Source organism: Hypanus sabinus, chromosome 1 (genome assembly GCF_030144855.1).
Source record: "Hypanus sabinus isolate sHypSab1 chromosome 1, sHypSab1.hap1, whole genome shotgun sequence".
NCBI classification, from domain to species: Eukaryota; Metazoa; Chordata; class Chondrichthyes; order Myliobatiformes; family Dasyatidae; genus Hypanus; species Hypanus sabinus.
Genome location: NC_082706.1, coordinates 213,495,260 through 213,518,982, shown reverse-complemented (window position 1 = coordinate 213,518,982; position 23,723 = coordinate 213,495,260). Strand labels below are relative to the sequence as shown.

Here is a 23,723-nt window from a genome sequence, read left to right as displayed (position 1 = left end):
CAAGAATCACTAGATTCTGGAAATGGTTCTGGAGGACTGGAAAATTGCAAATGTCACACCACACTTCAATAAGGGAGAGAGCCAGAAGAAAGGAAGCTATAGACCAGTTAGTCTGATCTCAGTGGTTGGGAAGATGTTGGAGTCAATTATTAAGAATGAGGTCCCAGGGTATTTGGACACACATGATAAAATAGGCTGTAGTCAGCATGGTTTCCTCAAGGGAGAATTTTGCCTGACAAATCTATTGGAATTCTTTGAAGAATTAACAAGCATGATAGACAAAAGAGAATCGATTGATGTTGTATACTTGGATTTTCAGCAGGCCTTTGACAAGGGTTAGGGTTAGTGGAGATATAATTTGCCCATCTGTGCCGATCACCTCATTCTTGATTAAGCTGTTCCACTGTGAACACGATCTGTTATGAGTCAACATGATGCTTTCAGATCAGGTCTTGCATAACACATATCTCTACTGCACTGCTCCAGTGTGTTTCTGGGGTACAGGAGTTAGCGACCCTTGTGCCTGTTTGTGTTCTATCGCTGAGCAGCAGTGAACCATCTGATTGGCCTATCAGAGTTCTCTTTGGGATCTAGTTGACTTGATCAGCATTTCTGATCTGGCTATTGTTCACAATTGCACTAAATAAAAAATAAAAGGTGCCACACATGAGGCTGCTTAACAAGCTATGAGCTCATGGATTTACAGGAAAGATTTGAGCATGGGTAAAGCAGTGGCTGATTGGCAGAAGGCAAAGAGAGTGAATAAAGGGAGTCTTTTATGGCTGGCTGCCGGTAATGAGTGTGTTACATAGGGGTTTCTGTTGGGACCAAGTATTTTTACATTATGTTATGTATATAAGTTGGTTAAGTCTCCGGGACCTGACAAGATGTTCCCCAGGCTACTGTGTGAGGTGAGGGAGGAGACTGCTAAACCTCTGGCAATGATCTTTGCATCATCAATGGGGATGGGGGAGGTTCCGAAAGATTGGGGGGTTGCTGATGTTGTTCCCTTATTCAAGAAAGTCAGTAGAGATAGCCCAGGAAATTATAGACAGACAGACATACTTTATTGATCCCGAGGGAAATTGGGTTTTGTTACAGCCGCACCAACCAAGAATAGTGAAGAAATATAGCAATATAAAACGATAAATAATTAAATAATAATAAGTTAATTATGCCAAGTGGAAATAAGTCCAGGACCAGCCTATTGGCTCAGGGTGTCTGACACTCAGAGGGAGGAGTTGTAAGGCTTGATGGCCACAGGTAGGAATGACTTCATATGATGCTCTGTGTTACATCTCGATGGAATGAGTCTCTGGCTGAATGTACTCCTGTGCCTAACCAGTACATTATGGAGTGGATGGGAGTCATTGTCCAAGATGGCATGCAACTTGACAGCATCCTCTTTTCAGACACCACCGTCAGAGAGTCCAGTTCCACCCCCACAACATCACTGGCGTTACGAATGAGTTTGTTGATTCTGTTGGTGTCTGCTACCCTCAGCCTGCTGCCCCAACACACAACAGCAAACATGATAGCACTGGCCACCACAGCCTCGTAGAACATCCTTGGCATCGTCTGGCAGATGTTAAAAGACTTCAGTCTCCTCAGGAAATGGAGATGGCTCTGACCTTTCTTGTAGACAGACTCAGTGTTCTTTGACCAGTCCAGTTTATTGTCCATTCATATCCCCAGGTATTTTTAATCCTCCACCATGTCTACACTGACCCCTTGGATGGAAACAGGGGTCACCAGTGCCTTAGCCCTCCTCAGGTCCACCACCAGCTCCTTACTCTTTTTTACATTAAGCTGCAGATGATTCTGCTCGCACCATGTGACAAAGTTTCCCACCGTAACCCTGTACTCAGCCTCATCTCCCTTGCTGATGCATCCAACTATGGCAGAGTCATCAGAAAACTTCTGAAGATGGCAAGACTCTGTGTTGTAGTTGAAGTCCGAGGTGTAGATGGTGAAGAGAAAGGGAGACAGGACAGTCCCCTGTGGAGCCCCAGTGCTGCTGACCACTCTGTCTGACACACAGTGTTGCAAGTGCACGTACTGCGGTCTGCCAGTCAGGTAATCAATAATCCATGACACCAGGGAAGCAACCACCTGCATCACTGTCAGCTTCTCACCCCACAGAGCAGGGTGGATGATGTTGAACGCACTAGAGAAGTCAAAAAACATGACCCTCACAGTGCTCGCTGGCTTGTCCAGGTGGGCATAGATACGGTTCAGCAGGTAGACAATGGCATCCTCAACTCCTAGTTGGGGCTGATAGGCGAACTGGAGGGGGTCTAAGTGTGGCCTAACCATAGGCCGGAGTTGCTCTAGAACAAGTCTCTCAAGGGTCTTCATGATGTGGGATGTCAATGCCACCGGTCTGTAGTCATTGGAGCCACTGGGGCGCAGCGTCTTCAATACAGGAACAAGGCAGGACGTCTTCCACATCACAGGACCCCTCTAGAGTCTCAGGCTCAGGTTGAAGACATGGTGAAGTACTCCACATAGCTGGGGGGCACAGGCTTTGAGCACCCTGGTGCTGACACCATCCAGGCCTGCAACCTTGCTTGGATGGAGACATTTCAGCTGTCTTCTCACCTGTTCAGCTGTGAAGCCTACCGCGGTGGTTTCAGGTGAGAGAGGGGTGTAGTCACGAGAGCAGAGTGGGGGGGGGGAGGGGGGCTGTGAGGAGGGTTAGGAAGGGAGAGTGGAGTATGTGTTGGTTGGGGGCTGACAACAGATGAATCATGTGGGGGATAGACCAGTGAGTCTTGCTTCAGTGGTTGGTAAGTTGATAGAGAAGATCCTGAGATGGAGGATATATGAACATTTGGAGAGGCATAATTTTATTAAGAATAGCCAACATGGCTTTGCCAAAGGCAGGTTGTGCCGTATGAGCCTGATTGAATTTTTGAGTATGTGAATAGACACATCGATCAAGGTAGAGCAGTAGATCTAGTGCACATGAGTTTCAGCAAGGCATTTGATAAGGTACGCCACACAAGGCTTATTGAGAAAGTAAGGAGGCATGGGATCCAAGGAGACCTTGCTTTGTAGATCCAGAACTGTCTTGCCCACAGAAGGCAAACAGTGGTTCTAGATGTGTCATATTCTGCATGGGGGTCAGTGACCAGTGGTGTGCCTCAGGGATCTGTTCTGGGACCACTTCTCTTCTTGATTTTTATAAATAATCTGGATGAAGAAGTGGAGGATGGTTTAGTAAATTTGCTGATGACACGAAGGTTGGAGGTGTTGTGGATAGTGTGGAGGGCTGTCAGAAGTTACAGCGGGACATTGATAGGATGTAAAACTGGGCTGAGAAATGACAGATGGAGTTCAACCTAGATAAGTGTGAGGTGGTTCATTTTGGTAGGTCGAATATGATGGCAGATTATAGTATTAATGGTCAGACTCTTGGCAGTGTGGAGGATCAGAGGGATCTTGGGGCCCAAGATCATAGGGCACTCAAAGCTGCTGTGCATGTTGACTCTTGTGGTTAGGAAGACATTGGCCTTCATCAATTGTGGGATTGAAGTTAAGAGCCGAGAGGTAACCTTACAGCTATATAGGACCCTGGTCAGACACCACTTGGAGTACTGTGCTCAGTTCTGGTCGCCTCACTATAGGAAGGATATGGAAAGTATGGAAAGAGTGCAGAGGAAATTTACAAGGATGTTGCCTGGATTGGAGAGCATGCCATATGAGAATAGGTTGAGTGAACTCGGGCTTTTCTCCTTGGAGTGGCAGAAGATTAGAGGTGAACTGACAGAGGTGTACAAGGTGATGAGAGACATTGATCGTGTGGATAGTTAGAGGCTTTTCCCCAGGGCTGTAATAGTTGTCACAAGAGGGCACAGGTTTAAGGTGCTTGGAAGTAGGTATAGAGGTGTCAGGAGTGAGTTTTTTACTCAGAGAGTGGTGAGTGCGTGGAATGGGCTGCTGGCGACAGTGGTGGAGGCAGAAATGATAGGGTCTTTTAAGAGACTCCTGGATAGGTACGTGGAGCTTAGAAAAATAGAGGGCTATGGGTAACCCTAGGTAATTTCTACAGTAAGTACATGTTCAGCACAGCATTGTGGGCCAAAGGGCCTGTAGTTTTTCTATGTTTCTATGTCAGTGATTTGGATGATGGAATTGATGGCTTTGTTGTAAAGTTTGCAAAAAATATGAAGATAAGTGGAGGGGTAGGTAGTTTTGAGGAAGAAGTGGCTGCCAAAGGATTTAGACATATCTGAAGACTGGGCAAAGAAATAGCAGATGGAATACAGTATCAGTTAGTGTATGGTCATGCAGTTTGATAGAAGAAGTGAAAGGGTAGACTATTTTCTAAATGGTGAGAAAATTCAAAAAATGGAGATGCAATGGGAAGTTGATGTGCAGGATTCTCAAGATAAATTTGCAGGTAGAGTATGTGGTGAGGAAGGTAAATATGATGTTTGGATTTATTTCAAGATAATAAAAAACAAGTATATAATGTGGAATATAACAGCTTATAAAACACTGTTGAGACCTCACTTGGAGTATTATGAGCTGCTTTGAGCCCGTTCTCTTAGAAAGGATGTGCTGACACTGGAGAGGGTTCAAAGAAAGTGCACGAAAATGATTCCAGCATTGAATTATCATATGAAGAGCATTTGATGGCTCTAGTCCTGTATTGACTAGAATTCAAAAGACTGAGGGGTGACCTAATTGAAACCTGTCGAATGATGAAAGGCCTTGATAGAGTGGATGTGAAAGGATGTTTCCTGTGGGGGAGAGTCTAGCACCAGAGAATACAGCTCCTGAATAGAGGAGTGTCCTTTTAGAAAGTAGATGAGGACAAATTTCTTTAGCCAGAGAGTGGTGAATCAGCAGAATTTGTTTGTCAAAGGTGGCTGTGGAGGCTGTCTTTATATAGATATAAGGTGGAGTTGATAGATTAATTAGTCAGGGCACGAATGGATATGGGGAGAAGGGATGAGATTGGGGATGAGAAAGAAAATGAATCAGCCACGATGAAGTGACAGAGCAGACTCAATGGGCCAAATAGCCTAATCCTGCTCCTATATCTTGTGGTCTTATGGGTGACGAGGTCCTGCCTCGGGTGAGTTCAGGGAGATAGGTGCTATGTTAAAGGACAGGATCTCCGTGGTTGTTCTCTCAGAATTGCTACGTGTGCCACATGGAAGTGCGGCTAGTAATCAAGTTCAAGTTCAAGTTTAATTATCACTCAACCAATCATTAATACTCATGAATACAGTCAAATGAAACAGCAATACTCTGGGGCCAAGGTGGAAAGCACAGTGCCAGCAGTCAGCCACACAGCACAAGGCACATAGCACATATCAGATAGCAGTAACCATACAGTCGCACACAATATGAACCGATCACTGAGCATAGGTCTGTGGTGCAGAAGGGAAAGAGGGAGAAGAGGGGTACAATAACATAGAACATAGAAACATAGAAAACCTACAGCACAATACAGGCACTTCAGCCCACAAAGTGTACTGAACACGTCCTTACCTGAAAAATTACCTAAGGTTACCCATACCCTCTATTTTTCTGAGTTCCATATACCCGTCCAGGAGCCTCTTAAAAGAGCCTATTATATCCGCCTCCACCACTATTGCTGGCAGCCCATTCCACGCACTCACCACTCTCTGTGTAAAAAATCTTACCCCTAATATCTCCTCTGTATCTACTCTCAAGCACCTTAAAATTGTGCCCTCTCGTACTAGCCATTTCTGCCCTGGGAAAAAGCCTCTGACTATCCACATGATCAATGCCTCTCATTAGTAGTGATAGGGTACTCAACAGTCAGGGGAACAGACAAGAGACATGAACGGGACACCTGAATGGTATGTTGCCTCCCAGGTGCCAGGATCAGGGATGCCTCAGATCACGACCACAGCAATTTGCAGAGGGAGGGAGAGCAGCCAGACGTCTTGGTACAAATTGGTACCAATGACATAGGAAGGATAAGCAAAGAGGTTCCAAAAAGAGAATTTAGAGAACTAGGTAGAAAGTTGAGAAGCAGGGCCTCCCGAGTAGTAATTTCTGGATTGCTGCCTGTGCCATTCACCAGTGAGGGTAAAAACAGGATGATTTGGCAAATTGATGCGCGGCCAAGAAACTGGAACAGGAGGAAGGGCTTACATCACTGGGATCACTTCTGGGGGAGATATGATCTGTTCAAATGTGATGGGTTGCACCTGAACCCGTGGGGAACCAATATTCTCATGGGCAGGTTTTTTAGAGCTGCTGGGAAGAGTTTATCTCGGGGTGGGAGCTGGCATGAAGGAACACATGATAGGGCGGATGGTAAAAATGCAAAGATAGTGTGCAGCCAGACTGTCAGGAAGGGCAGGCCGATGATAGGGCATAATTACAGACAGCAAGGTGAGTATCAGTACATTAGGGATACAGAATCAAAAAGGGTAGCAAATGCAGTACTCAAAGTGTTATATCTCAATGCACGGAGTATCAGAAATAAGGTGGGTGATCTTAAGACCATAAGACAATAAGACATAGGAGCAGAATCTGGCCATTCAGCCCATTGAGTCTGCTCTGCCATTCCATCATGGCTGATCGTGGATCCCACTCAACTCCATATACCTGCCTTCTCGCCATATCCTTTAATGCCCTGACCGACCAGTAAATGATCAACTTCCACCTTAAGTATACCCACGGACTTGGCCTCCACCACAGTCTGTAGCAGAGCATTCCACAGATTCACTATTTCCTGTGTGAGTTGAACTGAATTGACTTTATTACTTACATCCTTTAAATACATGAGGAGTAAAAATCTTTACATTATGTCTCTCTAAATGTGCAATGTGCAATTTATAATAAATATTATGTACAACAGTTCAGTCAATATAGCATTAAAATACAATTGTAGCATCATGAATTAATGAGTCTGATGGCCTGTGGAAGAAGCTGTCCCGGAGCCTGTCGGTCCTGGCTTTTATGCTGCAGTAATGTTTCCTGGATGGTAGCAGCTGGAACAATTTGTGGTTGAGGTGACTCGGGTCCCCAGTGATCCTTTGGGCCCTTTTTACACACCTGCCTTTGTATGTGTGTATACCTGTGTTACTGAGTGTCTGTGTGAGTGAGGTCATGTGTGTCTGTGTCCCTGTGTGTGTGTGTGTGTGTGTGTGTGTGTGTGTGTGTGTGTGTGTGTGTGTGTGTGTGTGTGTGAATGTGGTGTGTCAGTGTGGGTATGTGTCTTTGTGAGAGAGTGCATGTGGGTGTCTCTCCATCCATGTGTGCTGTGTATGTGTGTGTGTGTGTGTGTGTGTGTGTGTGTGTGTGTGTGTGTGTTCCAGCTTTCACGACACACTGGTCCCAGACATCAGCCTTCAATCCGCCCGTCTCCAGTGCCCCGAGATCCTAGGCTTCCAAAGGTGAGCCAAACTCTTAGGCCGAACCCTTGGTAGGCCGAACCCTTGGTGTGCCGAACCCTTGGTGTGCCGAACCCTTGGTGTGCCGAACCCTTGGTGTGCCGAACCCTTGGTAGGCCGAACCCTTGGTGTGCCGAACAGCAGCCAGTTGTGAAACCCGAAGAGCGGGTCCCATTCCCACAAAGAACCATAGTCAGCGTGTAACTCCAGGTCAGGGTCTTCAAAAGGACCCTGAAAGGGAAAAATAGAGATATTAAAGATGGAAATAGAGCTGTTTCCGAAGATGCAAGCAAAGGAATCACCATTTAGCACCATCTTCACTTTGATCTGCCCCTCGATCTCTCTCTCTCTCACACACACACACACACACACACACACACACACACACACACACACACACACAACACACATAGAAACACACAGACACACAGAAACATACTCACAGACATGCACACACACATACACACAGACACACACAAGGACAAACACATAGGCACAAAAAACATGCAGAGAAAACTTACAGCCCCTCAATGGGCTGAAAGCAGACTACAGGGATTTAGGAAGGAAGCTGAGAAGTAGGACCTCAAAGGTAGTCATCTTGGGATTACTGCCTGTGCCACATGACAATGAGTATAGGAATAGAGTGAGGTGGAGGATAAATACGTGGCTGAGGGATTGGAGCAGAGGGCAGGGATTCAGATTTCTGGATCACTGGGACCTCTTTTGGGGCAGATGGGTCCTGTACAAAAGGGATGAGTTGCACTTGAATCCCAGTGGGACCAATATCCTGGCAGGGAGGTTTGCTAAAGCTATTACAGAGAGTAAACTAGGATTGCAGGGAGGTGGGAACTGAACTAAAGAGTCGGAGGAAGGGGGGGTTGTCTCAGAAATAAAGAAAGCTTGGAGACAGTGCGAGAGGGAGGATAGATGGGAGATAGAGAAGGGACGCATTCAGACCAATGATTTGAGATGTGTCTATTTTAACGCAAGAAGAATCATGAACAAAGCAGATGAGTTTAGAGCGTAGATCAATACTTGGAGCTATGACGTTATGGCCATTACAGAGACTTGGGTGGGTCAGGGACAGGAATGCTTACTTCGAGTGGCAGGCTTTAGATGTTTCAGAAAGGACAGGGACAGAGGCAAAAGAGGTGGAGGTGTGGCACTGCTAATCAGAGATAGTGTCGTGGCTGCTGAAGAGGAGGAAGTCATGGAGGGATTGTCTACAGAGTCTAAGTGGGTGGAAGTTAGAAGCAGAAAGGGGTCAATAACTCTACTGGGTGATTTTTATAGACCACCCAATATTAAAAGGGACATCGTGGAACAGATAGGGAGACAGATTCTGGAAAGGTGTAATAATAACAGGGTTGTCATGGTGGAAGATTTTAATTTCCCAAATAGTGATTGGCATCTCCTTAGAGCAAGGGGTTTAGATGGGGTGGAGTTTGTTAGGTGTGTTCAGGAAAGTTTCCTGACACAATATGCAGATAATCCTACAAGAGGAGAGGCTGTACTTGATCTAGTATTGGGAAATGAACCTGGTCAGGTATCAGGTCTCTCAGTAGGGAGCATTTTGGGGATAGTGATCACAATTCTATCTCCTTTACCATAGTATTGGAGAGGGATAGGAACAGATAAGTTAGAAAATTGTTTTATTGGAGTAGAGGGGAAATATGAAGCTATCAGGCAAGAACTTGGAAGCATAAATTGGGAACAGATGTTCTCAGGGAAATGTACGAAAGAAATGTGGCAAATGTTCAGGGGATATTTGTGTGGAGTTCTATATAGGTACAGTATGTTGCAATGAGACAAGGAAAGGATGGGAGGGTATAGGAACCATGGTGTACAAATGCTGTTGAAAATCTAGTCAGGAAGAAAAGAAATTTTTGAATCGGGAGCAAGTTACAGCTTGTGATTCAGCTGGGAGCTCAGAGAATTCGACCGTGTAGGTAGGATTTAAGCCTACCTGGTCAATACCTGTGGAGGAGGGGGAACTGCGCAGGCGCGAGTGACGTCAGCGTCGAGCGCGCACTTTAAAAGGCAGGACTTCTTTTCAGAGCGAGCAGCGTCGAGTGGGCAGTGGAGTCCGTGGGAGCAGAGTCCTGGGCTTTGGCTAAGTGGGCTTCGGCGTAAGGGGACTTCGGTAAGCCTGTGTGATTGCTCGCTGAGGGGAAGAAGGTAAGGTCGCTCGGTGCTTTTTAGACTTATTCTATCAATCCATTTCAGGTATGGGGGAGACAGTCAGAGCAGTGGTGTGCTCCGTATGCAGTATGTGGGAGGTCAGGGTCAACACAGTTGTCCCTGATGACCACACCTGCAGGAGGTGCATCCAGCTGCAGCTCCTATCAGCCCGAGTTAGGGAGTTGGAGCTGGAGCTGGATGAACTACGGATCATTCGGGAGGCAGAGGCAGAGATAGATAGGAGTTATCAGGAGGTAGTCACACCAAAAAACCAAGAAGTAGGCAGATGGGTGACGGTCCAGAGAGGCAGGGGGAGCAGGCAGAGAGAGCAGAGCACCCCTGCAGCCATTCCCATTAACAATAAGTATACCGTACTGGATACTGTTGATGGGGATGACCTACCAGGAATGAGTTGTAGTGGTCCTGCCTCTGGCACAGAGGTTGAACCCTCAACTAGAAAGGGGAGGAGGGAAGAGAAGAGAGCGATAGTTTTAGGGGATTCTATAGTCAGGGGGGCAGATAGGAGATTTTGTGGGGCAGATCAGGAGTCTCGGATGGTATGTTGCCTCCCTGGTGCCAGGGTCCGGGACATCTCAGATCGGGTGCAGGCTATTCTTGAGAATGAGGGCATGAACCCAGATGTAGTGGTCCATGTAGGGACCAACAATGTAGGTAAGGTGAGTGAGGGGGTCCTGCTTAGAGTTCAGGGAGTTAGGAGTGAAGCTGAAAGGCAGGACCTCCAGGGTGACAATCTCGGGATTGCTACCTGTGCCACGTGCGAGTGAGGCGAAGAATAGAATGATTATGCACATTAATACGAGGCTGAGAGCATGGTGCAGGAAGGAAGGGTTCAGGTTTTTGGATAATTGGTCTTTGTTCCAGGGACATTGGGATCTGTTTCGAAGGGACGGTCTACATCTGAACCGGAGGGGTACTAACATTCTTGCAGGAGTGTTTGCCAGTGCTGCTCGGGGGGGTTTAAACTAGATGTGCAGGGGGCAGGGATCCAGATCCAGAGGGTTGGTCAGAAGGAGCATGGGGTTAAATGTGTAGAAGGTTTGGGTGATCTTGAGAAGGTCATCAAAATTCAGGGTGCAATTAGCCCAATGAAAGTTCAAGGAGCTGGGTTAGGTACAGTAGACAGTGTTTTAAGCAAAGAGAAGAGGAATGGGCTAAGAATTCTATACTTGAATGTGCGTAGTGTCAGAAATAAGACAGATGAGCTTGAAGCTCAGATGAAAATGGGGAACTACGATATTGTTGGAATAACGGAGACATGGCTGCAAGGGGATCAGGCCTGGGAATTGAGTGTACCAGGGTATACGTGCTATTGTAGAGACAGAAATATGGGGTGGGCCTGTTGGTGAGGAATGAGATTCAGTCCTTAGCAAGGGGTGACTTAGGAACAGGGGAAGTAGAGTCCGTGTGGATTGAGCTGAGGAACAGTAAGGGTAAAAAGTCCCTAATGGCTGTTGTGTACAGGCCCCCAAACTGTAGCGTGGATATTGGGTACAAGTTGATTAGGGAGTTAACATTGGCATGTGCTAAAGGTAATGCGGTCATTATGGGAGATTTCAACATGCAGGTGAACTGGGAGAATCAGGTAGGTGCTGGACCCCAGGATAGGGAGTTTGTGGAGTGTCTAAGGGATGTATTTTTGGAACAGCTTGTGCTTGAGCCAACTAGGAACGAGGCTATTTTGGACTTGGTGATGTGTAATGAACAGGAATTGATAAGTGATCTTGAAGTAAAGGAGCCATTAGGAAGTAGTGATCATAACATGGTAAGTTTTTATCTACGATTTGAGAGAGATAAGGGCAGATCAGAGGTGTCAGTGTTGCAATTAAATAAAGGAGACTACAGAGCCATGAGGGAAGAGCTGGCCAAAGTTAAATGGGCGGATGCCCTGGCAGGAAAGACAGTGGATCAGCAGTGGCAGATATTCTTGGGCATAATACAAAAGATGCAAAAGCAGTTCATTCCAATGAGAAGGAAGGATTCAAAGAGGGGGAAGGGGCCACAGTGGTTGACAAAGGAAGTCAGAGATTGTATAGCATTAAAGAAAAAGAAGTATGACAGGGCTAAGATGAGTGGGAATACAGATGATTGGGAAAGTTTTAAGGAACAGCAGATCTTAACTAAAAAAGCAATACGGAGAGAAAAAATCAGGTATGAGCTCAGTCTAGCCAGGAATATAAAAGGGGATAGCAAAAGCTTTTTTAGCTATGTGAAGAGAATGAAGATAGTTAAGAACAATGTTGGCCCCTTGAAGAATGAATTGGGAGAAATTGTTATGGGAAACAGGGAAATGGCAACAGAATTTAACGAGTACTTTAGATCTGTCTTCACCAGGGAGGACACAAGCAATCTCCCAGATGTATGGATGGGCCAGGGTCATAAGATATCAGAGGAACTGAGACAGATTGACATTAGGAAAGAAACTGTGATGAGTAGACTGGTAGGACTGAAGGCTAATAAATCCCCGGGTCCAGATAGTCTGCATCCAAGGGTTCTAAAAGAGGTGGCTCAGGAAATTGCGGATGGATTGGTAATCATTTTCCAATGTTCCTTAGATTCAGGATCAGTTCCTGAAGATTGGAGAGTGGCTCATGTTATCCCACTTTTCAAGAAGGGAGGGAAGGAGAAAACGGAGAACTATCGTTAGCCTAACGTCAGTCGTGGGGAAGATGCTTGAGTCCATTATTAAGAACGAAATAGTGGCACATCTTGATGGCAGAAATAGGATTAGGCCAAGCCAGCATGGATTTACCAAGGGCGAATCATGCTTGACTAATCTGTTGGAGTTTTTTGAGGGTGTAACAAGGATGTTAGACAAGGGTAAGCCAGTGGATGTTCTGTGCCTAGATTTTCAGAAGGCACTCGATAAGGTGCCACATAGGAGATTGGTGAGTAAAATCAGAGCTCATGGCATTGGGGGCAGGGTTTCAACATGGTTAGAAAACTGGTTGGCAGATAGAAAGCAAAGGGTAGCAGTGAATGGGTGTTTCTCGGACTGGCTGGAGGTGACTAGTGGGGTACCACAGGGCTCTGTATTGGGACCACAGCTCTTTACGATTTATGTCAACGATTTAGATGAGGGCATTGAAAACTATATCAGCAAGTTTGCTGACGAAACTAAACTGGGTGGCAGTGTGACATGCGAAGAGGACGTTAGGAGAATACAGGGAGATTTGGATAGGCTGGGTGAGTGGGCAGATACTTGGCAGATGTCATTCAATGTGAATAAATGTGAAGTTATCCACTTTGGAAGCAGGAACAAGAGGGCAGAGTATTGTCTGAATGGTGTAGAGTTAGGTAAGGGAGAAATGCAAAGAGACCTAGGAGTCCTAGTTCACCAGTCAATGAAGGTGAATGAGCAAGTGCAACAGGCAGTGAAGAGGGCAAGTGTAATGTTGGCCTTTGTTACAAGGGGAATTGAGTACAAGAGCAAGGATGTCCTTTTGCATTTGTACAGGGCCCTGGTGAGACCACACCTGGAATATTGTGTACAGTTTTGGTCTCCAGGTTTAAGGAAAGACATTCTGGCAATTGAGGAAGTGCAGCGTAGATTCACTAGGTTGATCCCTGGGATGGCAGGGCTGTCTTACGCAGAGAGATTGGAGAGATTGGGCTTGTACACGCTGGAATTGAGGAGATTGAGAGGGGATCTGATTGAAACGTTTAAGATAATTAAAGGATTTGATAGGATTGAGGCAGGAAATATGTTCCAGATGTTGGGAGAGTCCAGTACCAGAGGGCATGGATTGAGAATAAGAGGTCAGTTATTTAAAACAGAGTTGAGGAAGAGCTTCTTCTCCCAGGGAGTTGTGGAGGTGTGGAATGCACTGCCTTGGAAGACGGTGGAGGCCAATTCTCTGAATGCTTTCAAGAAGGAGCTAGATAGATATCTGATGGATAGGGGAATCAAGGGATATGGGGACAAGGCAGGGACTGGATATTGATAGTGAATGATCAGCCATGATCTCAGAATGGCAGTGCAGACTCGAGGGGCCGAATGGTCTACTTCTGCACCTATTGTCTATTGTCTATAAAAGCTAATGAAAAGTTAAAAAATCAGGTAATGAGAGTGATCCAGAAGATTATAAGGCTAGCAGGAAGGAGTTTAAGAATGAAATTAGGTGAGCCAGAAGGGGCCATGAGAAGGATTAAAGAAAACCCCAAGGAATTCTACAAGTATGTGAAGAGCAAGTGGATAAGACATGAGAGAATAGGACTAATCATCATGACAGTGGAAAACTGTGTGTGGAACCGGAGGAGATAGCAGAGGTAATTAATGAATACTTTGCTTCAGTATTCACTACAGAAGAGGACCTTGGCAATTGTAGTGATGATTTACAGTGGACTGAACAGCTTGAGCATGTAGACATTAAGAAAGAGGATGTTCTGGAGCTTTTGGAAAGCATCAAGTTGGATAAGTCAAGTCAAGTCACTTTTATTGTCATTTCGACCATAACTGCTGATACAGTACATAGTTAAAATGAGACAATGTTTTTCAGGACCATGGTGTTACATGACACAGTACCAAAACTAGACTGAACTACGTAAAAATAACAACACAGAGAAAGCTGCACTAGACTACAGACCTATCCAGAACTTCATAAAGTGCACAAAACAGTGGAGGCATTACAATAAATAATAAACAGGACAATAGGGCAAGGTGTCAGTCCAGGCTCTGGGTATTGAGGAGTCTGATAGCTTGGGGGAAGAAACTGTTACATAAGTCTGGTTGTGAGAGCCCGAATGCTTCGGAGCCTTTTTCCCAGACGGCAGGAGGGAGAAGAGAAGCGAGGGGTGCATGGGGTCCTTCATAATGCTGTTTCCTTTGCGGATGCTGCATGTAGGTAAATGTCTGTGATGGCGGGAAGAGAGACTCTGAGGATCTTCTCAGCTGACCTCGCTATCCACTGCAGGGTCTTGCGATCCAAAAAGGTGCAATTTCTGAACCAGGCAATGATGCAACTTCTCGGGATGTTCTCAATACAATGTGATGAGGATAGGGGATGGGAGATGGACTTTCCTCAGCCTTCGCAGAAAGTAGAGACACTGCTGGGCTTTCTTTGCTACCGTCACCTCATCTAAGTCACCGGGACCAGATGAGATGTACCCCAGCTAAAGTGCCACTCGTCATTTTATACACCTCTATCACTGAGAGGGTCCAGAGGAGGTTCACAAGGATGACTCTGGGAATGAAAGAGTTATCATACTTTTTGTTTGCTGTGGGTTTGTACTCACTGGAATTCAGAAGGGTGAGAGGAGATCTCATTGAAATTTTTCGAATAGACAGATTAGATGTGAAAAGGATGTCTCTCATGGCGGGGAAGTCAAGGACAAGAGGGCACCGCCTCAGGATTGAGCAGCGTCATGATAGAGTGTGGGGAATTTGTGGAATTGATTACCACAGGCAGCTGTGGATTCCAGGTCATTTGGGGTATTTAAGGCAGAGCTTGATAGGTTCTTGATTGCACACGGCATCAAATGTTTTGGGGAGAATGGGAATGGGTTTTAAGTGGGGAAAAAAGGAGTAACTGTGATTAAATGGCAGAACTGACCAATGGGCTGACTGGCCTAATTCTGCTCCTATGTCTTCTGGACTTAAATATTTGAATTCTCTCCCCATTTAGATAATAGTCTGCATTATTATTCCCTTTACCAAACTGCATTATCATAAATTTCCCAACACTGTATTGCATCTGCCACTTTCTTGCCATTCGTGCGATTTGTGTAAGTCCTGCTGCAATCATTTTGCTTCCTCAACACTACCTACCCTCCCACCTATCTTTGAGTTTGCCTTGGAAGCATAAATTGGGAACAAATGTTCTTAGGGAAATGTACGGCAGAGTTGTGGTAAATGTTCAGGAGACAGTTGTGTGGCGTTCTGCATAGGTACATTCCAATGAGACAGGGAAAGGAAGGTAGGGTACAGGAACCATGGTGTACAAAGTCTGGTGTAAATCTCATCAAAAAGAAAACAAAAGCTTATGAAAGGTTCAAAAAACTAGGTAATGATAGAGATCTAGACGAGTATAAGGTTAGCAGGAAGGAGTTTAAGAATGAAATTACAAGAGCCAGAAGGGGCCATGAGAAGGCCTTGCTGGGCAGGATTAAAGAAATGCCCCCAGGGCATTCTACAAGTATGTGAAAAGCAAGTGGGTAAGATATGAGAGAATAGGACCAAGTCTGACAGTGGAAAAGTGTGTACGGAACCAGAGGAGATAGCAGAGGTTCTTAACAAATACTTTGCTTCAGTATTCACTACGGAAAGGACTTTGGCAATTGTAGGGATGACTTACAGTGGACTGAAAAGCTGGAGCATGTAGATATTAAGGAATGAATTGCTGTAGCTTTTGGAAAACATCAAGTTGGTTAAGTCACCGGGACCGGACAAGATGTTCCCCAGGCTACTCTGGGAGGTGCAGGAGGAGATTGCTGAGCCTCTGATGATGATTTTGCATTATCAATGGGGACGGGAGAGGTTCCGGAGGATTGGAGGGTTGTGTATCTTGTTTCTTTATTCAAGAAAGGGAGTAGAGATAGCCCAGGAAATTATAGACCAGTGAGTCTTACCTCAGTGGTTGTTAAGTTGATGGAGAAGATCCTGAGAGGTAGGATTTATCAAAATTTGAGAGAGGCATAATATGATCAGGAATAGTCAGCATGGCTTTGTTAAAGGCAGGTCATGCCTTATGAGCCTGATTGAATTTTTTGAGGATGTGACTAAACACATTGATGAAGGTAGAGCAGTAGATGACTGGTAGAGGGGGTGGGGTGGCTCCGTTGGTGAGGAATGATATTCAGTCCCTTGCGAGGGGGGACATAGAATCTGGGGGTGTAGAGTCAGTATGGATAGAACTGAGAAATTCTAAGGGTAGAAAGACCCTAATGGGAGTTATCTACAGGCCCCCAAACAGCAGTCTGGATGTAGGGTGTAAGTTGAATGAAGAGTTAAAATTGGCATGTCGCAAAGGTAATGATACAGTTGTTGGGGAATTTCAATATGCAGGTAGACTGGGAGAATCAGAATGGTACTGGACCCCAAGAAAGGGAGTTTGTGGAGTGCCTCCGAGATGGATTCTTAGAACAGCTTATACTGGAGCCTACCAGGGAGAAGGCAATTCTAGATTTAGTGTTGTGCAATGAACCAGATTTGATCAGGGACCTCGAGGTAAAGGAACCATTAGGAGGTAGTGACCATAATATGATATGTTTTAACCTACAATTTGAGAAGGAGAAGGGAAAATCGGATGTGTCAGTATTGCAGTTGAACAAAGGGAACTATGGAGCTATGAGGGAGGAGCTGGCCAAAGTTCATTGAAACAATACCCCAGCAGGGAAGATAGTGGAACAACAATGGCAGGTATTTCTGGGAATAATGCAGAAGGTGCAGGATTCTTTCATTCCAAAGAGGAAGAAAGATCCTAAGGGGAGTAAGGGGCAGCCGTGGCTAATGAGGGAAGTAAAGGGCAGTATAAAAATAACAGAGAAGAAGTATAACATAGCAAAGATGAGCGGGAAACCGGAGGACTGGGAAGCTTTTAAAGAGCAACAGAAGATAACAGAAAAGGCAATACGTCAAGAAAAAATGAGGTATGAAGGTAAACTAGCCAAGAATATAAGGGATGACAGTAAAAGCTTCTTTAGGTATGTGAATAGCAAAAAAATAGTTAAGACCAAAATTGGGTCATTGAAGACAGAAACGGGTGAATTTATTATGGGGAACAAGGAAATGGCAGATGAGTTGAACAGGTACTTTGGATCTGTCTTCACTAGGGAAGACACAAACAATGTAATAGAGGCCAAAGGAACTAGGGTAAAGGATGAACTGAAGGAAATTTATATTAGGCAAGAAACGGTGTTGGATAGACTGTTGAGTCTGAATGCTGGTAAGTCCCTGGGACCTGATGGTCTGCATCCCAGGGTACTTAACGAGGTGGCTCTAGAAATTGTGGACGCATTGGTAATCATTTTCCAATGTTCTATAGATTCAGGAACAGTTCCTGCTGATTGGAGGATGGCTAATGTTGTCCCACTTTTCAAGAAAAGAGGGAGAGAGAAAACAGGGAATTATAGACCAGTTAGCCTGATGTCAGTGGTGGGAAAGATGCTGGAGTCAATTATAAAAGAGGAAATTACGACACATTTGGATAGCAGTAGAAGGATCAGTCCGTGTCAGCATGGATTTATGAAGAGAAAATCATGCTTGACTAATCTTCTGGAGTTTTTTGAGGATGCAACTATGAAAATGGACAAGGGAGAGCCAGTGGATGTAGTGTACCTGGCCTTCCAGAAAGCTTTTGATAAAGTCCCACATAGGAGATTAGTGGGCAAAATTAGGGCACATGGTATTGGGGGCAGAGTACTGACATGGACTGAAAATTGGCTGGCTGACAGGAAACAAAGAGTCGCGATTAACGGGTCCCTTTCGGAATGGCAGGCTGTGACCAGTGGTGTACCACAAGGTTCAGTGCTGGGACCGCAGCTGTTTACAATATACATTAATGATTTAGATGAAGGGATTAAAAGTAACATTAGCAAATTTGCTGATGACACAAAGCTGGTTGGCAGTGCGAAATGTCAGGAGGATGCTATGAGAATGCAGGGTGACTTGGACAGGTTGGGTGAGTGGGCAAATGTATGGCAGATGCAGTTTAATGTGGATAAATGTGAGGTTATCCACTTTGGTGGCAAGAACAGAAAGGCAGATTACTATCTAAATGGAGTCAAGTTAGGAAAAGGGGAAGTACAACGAGATCAAGGTGTTCTTGTACATCAGTCAATGAAAGCAAGCATGCAGGTACAGCAAGCAGTGAAGAAAGCTAATGGCATGCTGGCCTTTATAACAAGAGGAATTGAGTATAGGAGTAAAGAGGTCCTTCTGCAGCTGTACAGGGCCCTGGTGAGACCCCACCTGGAGTATTGTGTGCAGTTTTGGTCTCCAAATTTGAGGGAGGACATTCTTGCTGTTGAGGGAGTGCAACGTAGGTTCACAAGGTTAATTCCCAGAATGGCGGGACTGTCATATGTTGAAAGATTGGAGCGACTGGGCTTGTATACACTGGAATTTAGAAGGATGAGAGGGGATCTGATTGAAACATATAAGATTATTAAGGAATTGGACACACTGGAGGCAGGAAGCATGTTCCCGCTGATGGGTGAGTCCAGAACTAGAGGCCACAGTTTAAGAATAAGGGGTAGGCCATTTAGAACAGAGATGCAGAAAAACTTTTTCACCCAGAGAGTGGTGGATACGTGGAATGCTTTGCCCCAGAAGGCAGTGGAGGCCAAGTCTCTGGATGCATTCAAGAGAGAGTTAGATAGAGCTCTTATAGATAGCAGAGTCAAGGGATATGGGGAGAGGGCAGGAATGGGGTACTGATTGTGTATGATCAGCCATGATCACAGTGAATGGCGGTGCTGGCTAGAAGTGTCGAATGGCCTACTCCTGCACCTACTGACTATTGTCTATTGTATATGGATTTCAGAAAGGCATTTGACAAGATACCCCATGCAAGGATGATTGAGAAAGTAAGGAGGCATGGGGACCTTGCTTTGTGGATCCAGAACTGACTTGCCCACAGATGGCAAAGAGTGGTTGTAGACTGGTCATATTCTGCATGCAGATCGGTCACCAATGGTGTGCCTCAGGGATCTGTTCTGGGATCCCTACTCTTCGTTATTTTTATAAATGCTCTGGATGAAGAAGTCAAGGGATGGGTTAATAAATTTGCTGATGACACAAAGGTTGGAGATGTTGTGGATAGTGTGGAGGACTGTCAGAGGTTACAGCGGGACTTTTATTAGATGCAAAACTGGGCTGAGAAGTGGCAGATGGAGTTCAACCCAGATAAGTGTGAGGTGGTTCAATTTGGTAGGTCAAATATGATGACAGAGTATAGTATTAATGGTAAGACAGTGTGGAAGATCAGAGGGATCTTGGGGTCTGGGTCCATAGGAAACTCAAAACTTCTGCGAAGATTGACTCTGTGAATAAGAAGGCATATGATGCATTGGCTTTCATCAATCATGGGATTGAATTTAGGAGCCGAGAGGTAATGTCGCAGCTATATAGAACTCTGGTCAGAGCCCACTTGGAGTACTGTGCTCAGATGGTTGTCCAGTCTGGTGGCTAGGAGTACTGTGCTCCTAGTCAGCAAACTACAGGAAGGATGTGGAAATTATAGAAAGGGTGCCGAGGAGATTTACAAGGACGTTGCCTGGATTGGGGAGCATGCTTTATGAGAATAGGTTGAGTGAACTTGGCCTTTTTTTCTTGGAGTGACTGAGGATGAGGGGTGACCTGATAGAGGAGTATAAGATGATGAGTGGCATTGATCGTGTGGATAGTCAGAGGTTTTTTCCCAAAACTGAAATAGCTGGCACGAGAGATTTAAGGTGCTGGGGAGTAAGTACAGAGGAGATGTCAGGGTGAGTTCGTGGAATGGGCTGCTAGCGATGGTGGTGGAGGCGGATACAATAGGGTCTTTTAAGAGACTCCTGGACGGATACATGGAGCTCAAAAAATGGGTAACTCTAGGTAATTTCTAAGGTAAGGACATGTTTGGCACAGTTTTGTGGGCCGAAGGGCCTGTATCGTGCTGTAGGTTTTCTATGTTTTTCCTGTGTTCCTATGTGTACTTAAAAGTTAGTGTTCATGAGTTCAATGTCCATTTAGGAATTGGATGGCAAAGGGGAAAAAACTGTTCCTGAATCGCTGACTGTGAGCCTTCAGACTTCTGTACCTCCTACCTGATGGTAACTGTTAGAAAAGGGCGTGCCCTGGGTACTGGGGGTCCTAGATAATGGACGTTGCCTTTCTGAGACACCGCTCCTTGAAAATATCCTGGGTACTTTGTAGTCTAGTACCCAAGATGGAACCAACTAAATTTATGACCCTCTGCAGCTTCTTTCAGTCGCCCATACAAGACAGTGCCACAGCCTTTCAGAACATTCTCCACAGTACATCTGCTGAAGTTTTTGTGTGATTTTGTTGACATACCAAATCTCTCCAAACTCCTAATGAAGTATAGTCACTGTCTTGCCTTCTTTATAGCTGTATCAGTATGTTGCAACTAGGTTTGATCCTCAGAGATCTTGACTTCCTGGAACTTGAAACTGCTCACTTTCTCCACTTCTGATCCCTCTATGAGAATTGTTATGTGTTCCTTCGACTTACCCTTCTTGAAGTCCACAATCAGCTCTTTTATCTTACTGACATTGAGTGTCAGGTTGTTGCTGCAACACCACTCCACTAGTTGGTATATCTTTCTTCTGTATGCCCTCTTGTCTCCATCTGAGATTCTACCAACAATGGTTGTATCATCAGCAAATTTATAGATGGTATTTGAGCTATGCCTTACTACACAGTCAAGGGTATATAGAGAGTAGATCAGTGGGCTAAGCACACAGCCCTGAGGTGCACCAGTGTTGGATCGTCAGCGAGGAGGATCCGCACAGATTGTGGTCTTCCAGTTCAGAAGTCGAGGATCCAGTTGCAGAGGGAGGTACAGAGGCCCAGGTTCCGTAACTTATCAATCAGGATTGTGGGAATGATGGAGTTAAATGCTGAGCTATAGTTGATGAACATCATCTTGACATAAGACTTTAAGGTACAGGAGCAGAAGTAGGCCATATAGCCCTTCAAGTCTGCTCCACCATTCAATCATACTAATTGAATTTTTCCAGTCATCCCCACTCCCTTGCCTTCACCCCATACCCTTTGATGCCCTGGCTAATCAAGAACCTATCTATCTCTGCCTTAAATGCACCCAATGACTTGGCCTTCACTGCCGCTTGTCGCAACAAATTCCACAGATTTACCACCCTCTGACTAAAGTAATTTCTCTGCATCTATGTTCTAAATGGACATTCTTCAATACTGAAGTTGTGCCCTCTTGTCCTAGAGTCTTCCAACAATGGGAAATAACTTTGCCATGTCTAATCTGTTCAGGCCTTTTAATATGGGTGACATAGGTGTTTGTATTGTCCAGTTGGTCTAAGGCTGTCTGAAGAGCCATTGAGACTGCATCTGCCATTGACCTATTGTGGCGATAGGTTAATTGCAATGGGTCCAGGTCCTTGCTGAGACAGTTCAGTCTAGTCATGACCAACCTCTCAAAGCATTTCATCACTGTAGATGTGAGTGCTACTGGGGGATAGTCATTAAGGCAGTTCACATTATTCTTCTTAAGCATTGTTGCCTTTTAGAATAAATTGGGAACTTCTGCCCGTAGCAGTGAGAGATTTAAAATGTCCTTGAATATTTTCACCAGTTGGTTGGCAGTAGTCTAAAGAGTCTTAACAGGTACTCCGTTGGAGCCTCTGCCTTGTGTGGGTTCACCCTCTTTAAAGACTGCCTAACATCGAGACAGTGATCATATGATCTCCAGCTGCAGCAGGGATCTTCTCAGCTGTAGTACATTCTCCCTTTCAAAGTGGGCATAGAAGGTGTTGAGTTCATCTGGTAGTGAAGCATCACTGCCATTCATGCTATTGGGTTTCACTTTGTAGGAAGTAATATCCTGCAAGCTCTGCCTTCATCCTCCATTGAAACTGTCTATTTGCCTTTGAAATAGCCCTCTACAAGTCATACCTGGTTTGCTGGTACAGACTTGGGTTTCCAGATTTGAATGCCACATATCTAGCCTTCAGCAGATAATGTACCTCCTGGTTCATACAAGGCTTTTGGTTTGGGAACATACAGCAGTAGGCACACACACACCTGAACAGGTTTTAATGAGGTTGGTAACAATTCAGCATACTCATCCAGATTCGAAGACGAATCCCTGAATACAGTCCAGTCCACCAGTTCAAAGAGTCCTGTAAGAGCTCCTGCGTTTCCATGTCTATACCTTCTTGATCCTCACTATTGGTGCTGCAGTCTTCAGTCTGCCTATACTCAAGGAATAGAAGTACAGCTAGGTGATCAGACTTTCCAAAGAGAGGGCTTGGAATAGCACGCTAGGCATTCTTGATGGTGGTGTAACAATGGTCCAGTGTGTTATTTCCTCTGTTTTTGCAAGTGATCTGTTGATGTTAATTGTTTAGTGACTTTTTCAGACTGGCCTGGTTAAAACCCCAAAAATGATGGTGAAGGCTTTAGGGTGTGCTGTTTCATGTATGTTGATCCCATTGCCCGGATCACCTAAAGCCTGATTGACATTGGCCTGAGGTGGAATGTATACTGCAACCAAAATGATCATGGAAGTCTCCCATGGTAGGTAAAATGGACAGCACTTAACAAGGAGCTGTTAAGAACATCTTTTGAGTATTTTAATTTGTCTGGAGATGAGAAAATCTGCAGATGCTGGAAATCAAAGCAACTCACACAAAATGCTGGAGGAACTCAGCAGGCCAGGCAGCATCTATAGAAAAGCGTAAACAGTTGACGTTTCAGAACCCTTCATCAGGACCTGATTTTGTGTGTGTTTTTCCTTTGTCTAGCTGATGATTTCTTTCCATATCAGATCAAAATAAAGATCTGATTGAGATTCATAAGGTTATGAGAGACATAGATAGAGTAGACACTGTCTTTTTCCCAGGTTTGAAATATCTAACACCAGAGGGCAAGCATTTAAGATGCACTGCCTGGGTGGTGGTAGAGGTAGAAACATTAGAGACTTTTAAGAGATGTTTTGATAAGACATTGTATAGGCAGAAGGGATTCATTTATTGGCTATTTGAATACTAATTTAATTGGTACAGCACAACATTGTGGACCAAAGGGCCTGTTCCTGTGTTGTATTGTTCTCTGTTCTATGTTCTAGAGTGCCTGTTTCAGGAGTCTGGTGTTGAGTTTGCTGCAATGTGCTGGCGTTGGGGGGGGGCTTCAGAGCTTTTGCCAAATGGACTATGAAATTTCTTTTATTATTGGCATCCTGATTTTCAAATGCACCTTTCCTCAGATATCTGAGGGCTAGCATGCTGAAAACTGCTCCCAATTTCATTGTTTTGCCTGAGATAGGGGACAAGGTCTGCAGCAGTAAAGGACTTAGCTGGACCTTTACTGTCAGGTGGTAGTGCTGCTGTTCTTTAGGGTTGTCACATCTGGGGCGTAGGGGGTAATAGGGATAAGTTCGCACTACCTATTAAATGCTCCCAATGGCATGCATCACAAATAGCCTCTAACGACCAAGTCCAGCT

General features: G+C 45.0%; 1 protein-coding gene across 1 annotated transcript in view; it reads left to right on the top strand.

Moving 5' to 3' along the window:
- Nucleotides 1-23,723, top strand: part of LOC132407579 (chondroitin sulfate proteoglycan 5-like) — a 148,394-nt gene that overhangs the window by 1,321 nt on the left and 123,350 nt on the right. The window lies entirely within an intron of this gene.